The sequence below is a fragment of the Papaver somniferum genome, chromosome 7 (assembly GCF_003573695.1).
Source record: "Papaver somniferum cultivar HN1 chromosome 7, ASM357369v1, whole genome shotgun sequence".
Classification (NCBI taxonomy): Eukaryota; Viridiplantae; Streptophyta; class Magnoliopsida; order Ranunculales; family Papaveraceae; genus Papaver; species Papaver somniferum.
The window spans coordinates 135,564,743-135,576,777 of NC_039364.1; the positions used below are offsets into that span (position 1 = coordinate 135,564,743).

Sequence of the window (12,035 nt, forward strand, 5' to 3'; positions counted from 1 at the left end):
GCAACTAAAAGCTAACAAAAAGTTTCTTACCCACCCCCAAACTTAAATCTAACATTGTCCTCAATGTTTCTAATGAAAGAGCAATACCAAACAGTAAAGTAACATGAGGAATTAGTAAAGAGAGAAGTCGGAAAGATAGTACCTAAGTGAAGAAAGAAATCAAAAACTAATATACAACATACAATCGCCTCGATGGTAAATCAAGGGTAAACAGGGTCCTCCAGAGGGACCTCCTAAATATCACCTGTAGGAAAGGGCTCTAAAAAGGGTTTCAATCTCTGACCGTTAACCTTCGAAGAACTACCACCATATGGTGTCTCGATCTCAACAGCTCCATGAGGAAAGACAGTGCGAATAATAAAAGGACCCGTCCACCGAGAACGTAACTTCCCAGGGAAAAGATGCAAGCGGGTATCAAACAGAAGAACTTTTTGACCTGGAGAAAATGACTTTCTTAAGATATTTCTATCATGCACAAGTTTCATTTTGTTTTTACACTCCTTAGCACTATCGTATGCATCTCTACGAATCTCTTCCAACTCATTGAGCTGGAGTTTCCTATGGGCTCCTGCCTTGTCAAGTGAAAATTTAGCTGCTTAACAGCCCAATAAGCTCTATGTTCTAACTAAACGGGTAAGTGACATGCCTTGCCATACACAAGTCGATAAGGTGACATTCCAATGGGGGTCTTAAACGCAGTACGGTAAGCCCATAAGGCATCAGTAATCCTAGATGACCAGTCTTTCCGATTAGGATTAACTGTTTTCTTTAATATACGTTTTATCTCACTATTGGAAACTTCTACCTGACCACTAGTATGTGGATGATACGGGGTAGCTACCTTATGTGTAATACCATATTTCTTCATCAAAAGCCTAAAAGGTCCATTACAAAAGTGCGACCCTCCATCACTAATTATAGATCGCGGTGTACCAAAACGTGTAAGTATATTATTTTTCAAGAACTCAATCACAACCCTATGGTCATTGATTTTACACGCAGCCGCCTCAATCCACTTAGAGACATAGTCTACAGCGACAAGGATGTATAAGTTACCAAAAGAATTAGGAAATGGACCCATAAAGTCAATACCTCACACGTCAAAGACCTCCACAACTAAAATAGGGTTCAAGGGCATCATGTTCCTACGGGAAATGGTTCATAATTTCTGGCAACGTTCACAAGTCACACAGTAACTGTGGGAGTCTTTAAACAACGGAGGCCAATAGAATCCACACTGCAATATATTAGCAGTAGTTTTCTTAGCACTAAAGTGACCCCCACAAGCATGATCATTACAAAAGGAAATAATACTGTACTGGCTACTCTCAGGTATACATCTCCTAATAATATGGTCTGGACAATACTTAAACAAATAAGGATCATCCCAAAAGAAGTGCTTAACCTCAGATAAAAACCTAGAAAGATCTTGTTTACTCCAATGTTAGGGCATTCGACCAGTAACAAGATAGTTCACTATATTCGCATACCAAGGTAATTGGGTAATAAAGAAAAATTGTTCATCCGGAAAGCTATCCCTTATAGGAAGGGAATCATCAGGGGAACTAACAACTAGCCTAGACAAGTGGTCCACTACAACATTTTCGGCACCCTTTTTGTCTCTAATGTCTAGAGAAAACTCTCGCAACAAAAGGATCCACCTAATCAATCTAGGTTTTGTATCCTTCTTAGACAAAAGATATTTCAAAGCAGCATGATCAGTATATATGATGATCTTAGAACCTAAGAGATAGGGTCTAAACTTGTCTAAGGCAAACACAATGGCTAACAGTTCCTTCTCGGTAGTGGTATAGTTCAACTGGGCATCATTCAGAGTTTTGCTAGCATAGTAAATCACATGAAGTAATTTGTTTTCTCACTGACCTAGCACAACACCAATAGCATAATCTGAAGCATCACACATGATCTCAAAGGGTAGGTTCCAGTTGGGTGCCTGGACTATGGGGGCGGTAGTGAGTAAATTCTTAAGCTTCTCAAAAGCCTCTAAACAAGCATCATCAAAGACAAACTTAACATCTTTTGCAAGCAAATTGCAAAGAGGTCTAGAAATTAGGCTAAAATCCTTAATGAATCGACGATAAAAACCTGCCTGCCCTAAGAATGACCTAATATCTCTTACGGTTTTTGGGACCTGTAAAGTCTTAATAAGGTCAACTTTGGCTTTATCTACCTCTATACCCTTAGAAGATACGATATGCCCTAAAACAATTCCTAAACGAACCATGAAGTGACATTTCTCCAAATTAAGCACTAATTTGTTTTCCTTACACCTAGTCAACACTAGTGACAAATGAAGCAAGCACTCATCGAAAGACGAACCAAACACTGAAAAATCATCCATAAAGACATCTAAGAAACGTTCTACCATGTCAGAAAATATGCTCATCATGCAACGCTGAAAAGTCGCAGGGGCATTACAAAGCCCGAAAGGCATGCGTCTATACGCAAAGGTACCAAAGGGACAGGTAAAAGTGGTTTTCTCCTGGTCTTCTAGGGCAATAACGATCTGATTATATCTAGAGTAGCCATCTAAAAAGCAGTAGTGACTATGCCCAGCTAATCTCTCTAGCATCTGGTCGATGAAGGGAAGGGGAAAGTGGTCCTTCCTAGTGACCTTGATCAATTTCCTATAGTCAATACAAACACGCCAACCCGTGGTCACTCGGGTCGGGATTAACTCATTGTTATCATCCTGGACTACAGTAATAGCAGATTTCTTGGGTACAACCTGAACGGGGCTGACCCACTTACTGTCTTAAATGGGGTAGATAATGCCTGCATCTAACACCTTAAGGACCTCGTTTCGAACTACCTCTTTCATATTAGGGTTTAGTCGACGTTGCATCTCCCTAGAAGGTTTGGTATCACTCTCTAAATAGATCTGATGCATACAAACAGTGGGACTTATACCCTTAATGTCAGCTATGGTCCACCCTAAAGCTTCCTTGTTGTTTTGAAGGACGGTTACTAGCCTACTTTCGTGGTCACTATCCAAGACGGAAGAAATAATCACAGGTAAAGTCTCAGACAGGCCTAAAAACCTATATTTCAGGGAATCTGGCAATGGTTTTAGGTCCAACTTAGGAGGCTCTTCTAATGAATGAACTAGGGTAGACTTAGAAACTGGTAGTGGTTCGACTTTAGGTTTCCATCCATTACTAGTATCTAACAAAGGGGTTGAATCTAACAAAGCATTCACCTCATTGATCACATTATCATCATCAAAATCAATCCCAAAGTGAGCTAGGCATTTCTCTAATGGATATTCTAACAAAGTGTTTGGTAATGACTCCTCGACTAATGTTCCTATCATGTTCACCTCTTCTATGTTCGAGTCATCTAGTTCAAAGGGTAGCTTACTAATATAAAAAATGTTCAGCTCAATAGTCATATTACCAAAAGACAATTTCATAATACCATTTCGACAGTTAATGATCGCATTGGATGTAGCTAAAAACGGGCGACCTAAAATTACCGGTATCTGGTTCTCTGGGTCAGGGACAGGTTGGGTATCTAGGATAACAAAATCCACTGGATAAATAAACTTGTCAACCTCTATGAGAACATCCTCGATCACACCACGAGGAATTTTAACGTACCTATCAGCTAACTGAAGTGTCATCTGGGTAGGTTTCATCTCACCAAGTCCTAGCTTAAGGTACACATGTAGTAAGTTCACACTAGCTCCTAAGTCAAGCAACGGTTTCTCAACACGGTATTTACCTATTTTGCAAGAAATGGTAGGGATCCTGGGTCTTTATACTTATGAGTAGTGGTATTCTGAACAATAGAACTCACCTGACTAGCTAGAAAGGATTTCTTCTGTACATTAAGCTTTCGCTTTCGCGTACACATATCCTTGAGAAACTTGGCATAAGAGGGAATCTGCTTAGTTGCATCTAGTAGTGGAAGGTTGATAGTTACATGCTTAAAAACCTCCAATATATCATTAAAATTGGACTCCCTCTTAGTTGGAACTAGCAGCTGTGGGAATGGGGCTCTAGGGACAAAGTCGGGCTCAATATGACCCTCATTGGTCTCTTTAGAGACTCTATCAGTCTCCTTAGTTTCTAGTTCAGAAGGGTGAACTACAGCATGTTCACTATTAGGCATGGAAACCTTGTTGTCTATCACTCTACCACTCCTAAGGGTTTTAATAGCATTCACATGATCAGATGGTCTTTCACCTATTTCATTAATTCCTCTAGGGTTGGATTGATTCTGACTAGGAAACTTACCTCTTTCTCTTAAAGACTCATTTAACTGACTAACCTGGGTTTTCAACTCGGAAATAGCTTGAGAGTTAGCCTGACTTATTCTCTTATTTTCTTCTAAACCTTGAGCAACAGATTGCTGAAACTGCACAGTGTTACGAGTTAACAAAGCAAGAGACTCTTCTAAACTCATAATCTTCTTATCCGAAGGGTTCTGAAACTGTACCGGAGCTGAAGGATTCTTAGTATAGCCAAAACCTGGGGGAACCTGAGCATTACTAGACTGACCTTGATTCTGGCCCTTGGACCAAAAAAGGTTTGGATGGTTTCTCCATCCAGGGTTATAGGTTTCTGAATATGGGTCAAACTTCTGTCGGTTATCAAACCTAGTGTTGTTATAAAGAGCATTGGCTTGCTCTTCAACAACATGGCCTTCCCAAAAAGGCTCATTTCTTCCACTACTACCACTAGAATGACCTAATTCTAAGGCTTCTAACCTTTTGGCCATAGCTTCTATGTTGGCATCTGACTCATGAGATCCTTTTACCCTATTAACATTTCCACTACTTAGAAGAATTGTTTTTTGGGGTTCCCTATTATTTTCCCATTGTTGGGTCTTATCGGCGATTTCATTCAAAAATGTCATCGCTTCATCAACAGTTTTATTCTCAAACCCACCTGTGCATAAGGACTCAACCATGGTTGTTGTTGAATAATCTAAATCCTCGTATAGGATCTGAACTAACCTAACCTTCTCCAAACCATGATGAGGACATTGAGATATCAAGTCATTGAACCTTTCTAAGTACCTATATAAATATTCTCCCTCTTGTTGGGCAAAAAGTACATATTTGTGTCCTAATAGACTATGTTTTATGCCTTGGGAAAAACTTATGTATAAAGGCAGAAGTAAGTTGGTCATAGGTTTCAATTGACTCAGAGTCCAAACTATACAACCAAGATTTAGCTTTATCTTTTAACGAAAAGGAGAATAACCTAAGTTTCAACGCATCATCACTTAGATTTTTAATTTTCATAGTACTACAAACTTCCTCAAATTCCCTAACATGAAAATAGGGGTTCTCATTCTCCTTCCCTAAAAACATTGGGAGCATCTGTAAAGTCTCAGGTTTCAGTTCATAATTTGCCTCGGTTTCAAATAACTTGATACAAGACGGACGAGAGGTCCTAGTTGGGTTTATCAAAGCTTTCAAAGTTTTCATTTCTGGCACTACCAAAGGACTAGGAGTACTAGGGGTACTTTCCTCACGAAGAGACAGATTCTCAAAACTGAAGTTTCCAAAAACGGGGCTCTCAAAAGAAGAGTCTTCGAGCTCCCCGCCTTCACAAGAAGAACTACTAGGTTTGTCACTAATCAATCGACCTAGAGTGTTTCTTTTCCAAGCCCGTTTAAAAACTTCGGGCATACACTAGAAAAACAAAATCAAAAAGAAAAGTCCTAAAAAGGAAGGGATGTTCTGTGCAAACACAAACAAGGTTGACTCCACCACAGCAAACCTACTGATTTCTAGCAAACAAAAAGAATGATGGCTCCACTTAGATTGTTTCTAGACCAGCTTCTAATCCTTCGAACGGGAATTCGTTACAATTTAAGCAAACCCCTCTGGAATCAATCCGAGTTAAAGTAAGTTGAATAGAGGCGAGGGAAGCTCGGTGGAGCTTTGATACCCAAGGCCTCACCGGTATTACAAGGCGGCGCAGTCACACATTCAACTTACAGAAACTGTCAAGAACTTCGAAATATGCTTAAAAGAGTAACCAATATTTTTTGAATGACTTTCCTGTTAAGCTCGTTACCCTATCGGTCTCGTTCTAGTCAAAATTTTAGGCTTAGGTTCGCGTTTGGTGTCGTTTTCCTAATGCGGGCAAGAAGAGAACGGTGATGAAATATGAACCCTTATCTTGTATGGCCAGTCCTTTCCCTTTACTAGGAAATTAAAGCAGCCGTTTTCAAGTCCTCAACATATATGCATACGAAGGAAGACAGTAACTCGCTGACAGGGGATTCGCGAGTGTTTCGACAAACTTACCTCCCGTACCAGACGGCGGATAAACCTTTGTAGTCGACTCGGGCCACGACTCCTACGTCATATACGAACCCGAGGGGCCGAGATGATATCGTAATCACCGTCCTTCTTTGCAAACAGTTTATATTTAAACTACTCTTCCGTAGGGTTAAAAAAATAATGTCCCAAAATTTAAAGTCCAAAGTCCAAAAATATAAAGTGCAAAAGAAAAAGAAAGTCTAAAAAAAATAAAAATCTACAAAAATAAAAATGTCTCTTTTTTTTCCCTCTTTAAAAATAAAAAAAAAATCTTCTTCTTTCGCTCCTTTCGCTTTGCCTTTTACTCGAAGTCTTTAAGTATTCACCAAAAGCTTTGGCAAAATTTTCTTTCGCTCCAAATTCCGAATTCTGTAAGAAAAAGATAGAAACCCAAAAACGTAAAGAATAACAGATTAAATAAAAACCTAAAAAAAAAAAATCTAAAAACTCTAGCCTAAAGACAAGTCCGCGTCGGCGGCGCCAAAAATTTGATGTGTTTTCAAAGTTGTTGTAGTAATAAGATTCGTTCAAGACTTATGAAAGCAGATTTTAGACTTTTTTTTTTTGCTCAATCAAAACCATTTTATTACTCATTATGGCCCAATACAACCAACTAAAGAGTTTACATTAAAAAGAGCCACCAAGGCCCAATAAAATGAAAAAACTCAAAGGAAAAAATAAGCCAAACTCAAAACTGAAGCCCAACTGTAAAAAACATAAGAAAATTTTCTAGCAAAACCTATAGTAGATTTGCTCAGGAGATTCCAAAGCTGGGATGAAACTTGGTTTTGAGTTGAAAATGATCTTCTCCCCTCTCACCAATCCTGCACCCTTCTTTGCCATGGAGTCAGCAGAGAAATTCACTTCTCTCAAGCTATGTACAAATTTGATATTATGCAATAGTTCCTTTAATCTCTTCCATCTTACCTGCATGAACCAAGGAAGCCTTCCTTATATGTATGCACTCACTGATGCTTTAGAATCAGAGTTAAAACATACATTAAGTTTGTTGTTCTGTATAGCCCATTCAGCTGCACCTGTAATAGCCATTAGTTCTGCAATGTAATTAGTTGCAATTCCCAGGCCAGTAGCTTCAACATTTATACAACCTCCCATTTCATCTCTGCACACAAAACCATATACTGCTGCACCTGGATTACCCCTAGATGACCCATCACAACATATAGGAAACTTAAATAAATATGATATGAAAAATATGGAGAAGACTGGGGCTATGGATTCCACTAATTACCAATATCAAAGTGATTTATATTCTCTAATTATAATTATGCAAATCCTTCATTCAAATTGATTCTAAATATTGCAAAAGTTGATTTTTTTAGAAATAACAATTGTAAATCGAAAGTATGGGACATCAAAACCCTAGGCTAGAATGCTCCATCAATTGAAATAACAATTGTTTAACAAAAACCATTTCTTCTATTTATTTATCTAGGCAAATAATCATATAATAATTGCACAAATTAAATAAAACAGAGATTACCACATTTTATTGGCGAAATAGCTTCCTCCGTCGCCCTAGAGGATGGGTTTAGCTCATCATTGTATAAACTTGCTCAAAATATTGATTCATGCTCAAAATTTGTTTACAAAGATGAAATGGAGAGAAAATAATGAAAATCGGGTGTTTGCAACGTTTATAATTGTTGCAAAACACTGTTACAAAGAACGATAAAAAAGAACTGTTGTTGTTGTATCTCTGCGACCCTCGTGTGGTTGTCGTTGTCACTGTTGATAAACGACTTCCTCTGGTGGTATTTTGTTATTCGTGTTCTTGGTGCAGCAGCAGAAACAGAATTCTGAAAACTCTTGATTCACGCCTCCTGAGCTCTCCTCTCGACCCCCAAATTCTCCGTCTCGGCAATCTATTTATACTCCTCAGCCTCATTTAATCACGCCATAATTCTCAATATTCTTCATTGAACTCGGGCAGTAAAGAAAATACTCTGGGAATGTTTCCTTCCCTGATTTAGCTTCTCACGCGTTTCTACATCTGCAAAACCTCCTTATTTATCTTTGTCAAGGTCCAAAGTGTTTCTCGAGTCATCAAACATGAGCATAACACGTTTAAATTCTCCAAAACTCATGAAATCCCGTGAATTGTTCCTCTCGTGCACGTGCTGCCCTGTTTTCTTCTCACGGATTTTTCAGCCAAATTTGATCGACCAAAACACTTGTAATAGCTTTGTATATGTCCCAGGAACAATTCCATAAATTTTCATCCATTTAGTCTCCCTATAACACCTCCAAATTCTTGATTGAATTTTGACAGTGATAGATATTATTTTCCCGCTAATTTTGAAAATTTGAATTTGAGAAAGATGGGTGTTGTGGACAAAAATGGGCTACATATAGCCGTGGGTGACACTTAGCAAAAATGGGGGTCCGTATAGCAATTGTCCTCCAGGAGTCCAAATAGCACTTTTTGAGCAACTTTTTCCATACAAGTGTATTTCTCCAAAAACACCTACACAAACATAAAAACACCATAATAAATATAAAATCAAGCACTAGCAATAGAGACACTGAGGACAATTCAGACAAAAAAATGTGTCTATCAAGTAATCCAACCTTTGGTTGTTGATTGTCACTGATTGATCCTTGGATATTGGTCTTTGGTACCATCCAAGTTATTTCTTGTATTTGATTAGAACTCGCAGTTCTTGCTTGAGTAAATCAAATAAAGAGAGAGATATAAACTCGTTTATATACTTTTAATTGATTGAGTCTTGTTGATTCTCTTAAAAGTATATTCGAGTTTGTCCATACAGATTGCTAAGCGAAATATTGGGTGGTGTTGTTAGACCCCCGCTTTTTCAAAACTTAAAAAACAAGGACCTCAAATTCTTATTTCTTCTCAACTTTCTTTACTTTATAAATTACTAATTTAAACCCATCTTCGTCTGGTGGTGGACTTGATTTTATAATTTCTTCTGATTCACAAACAACCAGGCAATCTAATGGATTTCTAGGGTTGGATACTTCTGAGAAAGGGTTTGTGGAGTTGAATATGATACTTTGGTGAATTTTCAATTTGAAGATATTAATGGAAATCATGTTGGTTTAGATCTGAATAGTTTAATTTATGCTAAAGTTGTTGATTTATATACTATCGAAATTGATCTCAAGAGTGGTAATAGTGTGAATTCATGGATCGATTATGATGGTCCTACTCGGGTTCTTAATGTATTTGGTTTCTTATTCTAAACTCTGGCCTGAAAGATCTCTTTTTTCGTTTGGTGTTGATTTGAATCGGTTTGTGAAAGATTATATTATATTGTTATAAACGGCAGATTATTATGAAGATGCCCACTTTAGTGGAATTCTATTACTTGGGTACCAAGTATGTAAACTCTATAAATAGAGTCCTAAACCTTTATATTACACACACATTAATAGAATTTCTCTTTCTCGTTCTCCCCTCTACTTTGTGTCTCCTTCTCTCTTACTCTATTTCATAATACGTTATCAGTCACATTGCTTTACCGACTAAGCGAAAAATATCCTTTCTTCTGTACGATGGGATAGGACGGGCCAAACTTTCCATCACATGCGCAAACATAATATAGAAATATTTAGATTGGGACGGAAATACGGAGAGACTTCTTAACTTTTCTTAACTTCTGATTATTTTATATACTTTGTCACATAGACAAAGATTGGAGCATCATAGTACTAACATTATTTTAATCTTTTGTAGATTTAAATTGGATCAACATCCATGTTGCCTCAAACGTTTTTCATTGAGCACAAGGAGCCACAGGCCCACAAGACATCAAAACGCCAATACACCGTGTATGTTTATTTTTCTCGGGTTATTGCATTGTCTTATTTTCATCGTGTATATATTTTTTTTCTTCTTGTAGTTAGTGAAGCCGTTAACGATGAACGATACTTTTCCTTTTCAAAGCGCGTCATGCTGTATTTCTCTCTGGAGGATTTTATACATATTCCCTAGTTTATGGGATATGAGTGATCAACTTACGAAATAAGTTCAATCTTCCTTTCTTCTCTATTTTTTTCTTTTAGAGAAAGAAAAAAGAAATCCATCGAAAAATGGTTTACAGTTTCTATTCCTTTAATGAAACTGTAATCATCAGAAAAATTGGTGTCATCGAGATTTGATTTACCCTTGTGGTAACTAAATTACATGCATGGTTCATAAACCTCCGGCCAATTCAGTTTGGTATCTTCATCCGTTGAAGATCATGTGATTTTTATATTCACTTTCTATTTATTAACATGAGACGATTCGTCAGCTACAAATGAATTTTCCATATGCGATGACTAAAACATCATATTTTTTCTTTCTTTCTTTTATCGATCAAATTTTGGTAAATTGTATCAACCTGCTGTTATTGGTTTTTCACCATCAGTTCTTTGAGAGATAAAAATTGGCATTCTAAACTTTAGCCAATTTGTTTTGATAGTTCAAAACAAAATTTTACTATCAAATATGATTTTTCCAATGAGAAATTATTGGTTTTTCTTTTTCTTTACATGAAACCATCCATCAACCACAAAGGGTGGATTTTCTTTCTCTTCAAAGAAGAATAACGATAATGATTTATTTGTTTTCTTAAAAAGAAACATATAATTCAATCGGAATTTTAATTCATCTATATTCGTCCCTAAAGGATAAAATATATCGTTATTATGGTATAAGCCAATCATTAAATACCGGTAAACGAGAAATTGTTGCATTCTTGATTTTTGAGCAATTTAAATTTTCTCGTTAATAATCTCCAAAATTCGGATTTGTTCCACTTGTAGTTGGAATATAGTAGGACACTAAAGGTCAATCGCTGCGCACCCGACTTCTGAGCCTATATCATTAGTCCTTGCAGTGACTAAACTGGTCTTTAAATAATTCCTTTTAATACCGAAAGTATCTATAATATCATTTTAAGGTGAATGATTATCTCGTTGGCCATATAGGTCACGAATTTTATTTTATTTTGGAGATTTATTTACATATTTTTGGTTGTAACCAATAAAATCCACAAATGATGGTAAAATTTATATGTCAAGTAGACTACAAATTTTTTGTTAAATGACATAATCTTCTATGGCTCTAGAGGTCAGTATCTGTCGTCCAACTTGGTGTTATAAAAACCTAGATATTATTATTAGTATATGTCCTCGAATTAATCGGATAAATACTTTACGAATTTTTTTCTTCGTATATGAGATAAAAGCAGTTCTGCCATAATCAGGGGGAGACTACATACTACATGAGGTTGGTGTTAATTAACTCAAAAGTTATATAAGTTTTCTCCCATCATGATTAAATCAAAAAGTCTGCCATTGAATAGGCATGAAATTATCTCATTTAGCTTTTCCATAAGCTAATGCCGTTTGAAAAGGCATATCCAATCACTTCTAGCAAGAATGTAGCGTTTTGCTACATGCTACAGATAGTGCTCCTCTATCATAATATGATTCACATTCTCAAAATTAATATCTCCTCATTTGAAGATGAGGAGATTATAACGCCCGCGAGAACTGGTACCAGTAAAATTTGAATTTTTCAAAGTGTGCATACACTAGAGAATTGTGTTGGGTCATAATAAACTAATAATTGTTGAATATTCATTTATAGTAGCTAGTGAAATAAATGATGGTGGTTGTGAACCCCTCTGCAGAGGAATATCGACACACGTGATTGGTCCAATTAGGTTGGATTAATTTCTCAGTTAACGCAATTTTGGAT

The 12,035-nt window shown here is 36.9% G+C and overlaps 1 pseudogene; it reads left to right on the forward strand.

The window, feature by feature from the left end:
- Positions 1-12,035, forward strand: part of LOC113295271 — a 66,305-nt pseudogene that overhangs the window by 51,247 nt on the left and 3,023 nt on the right.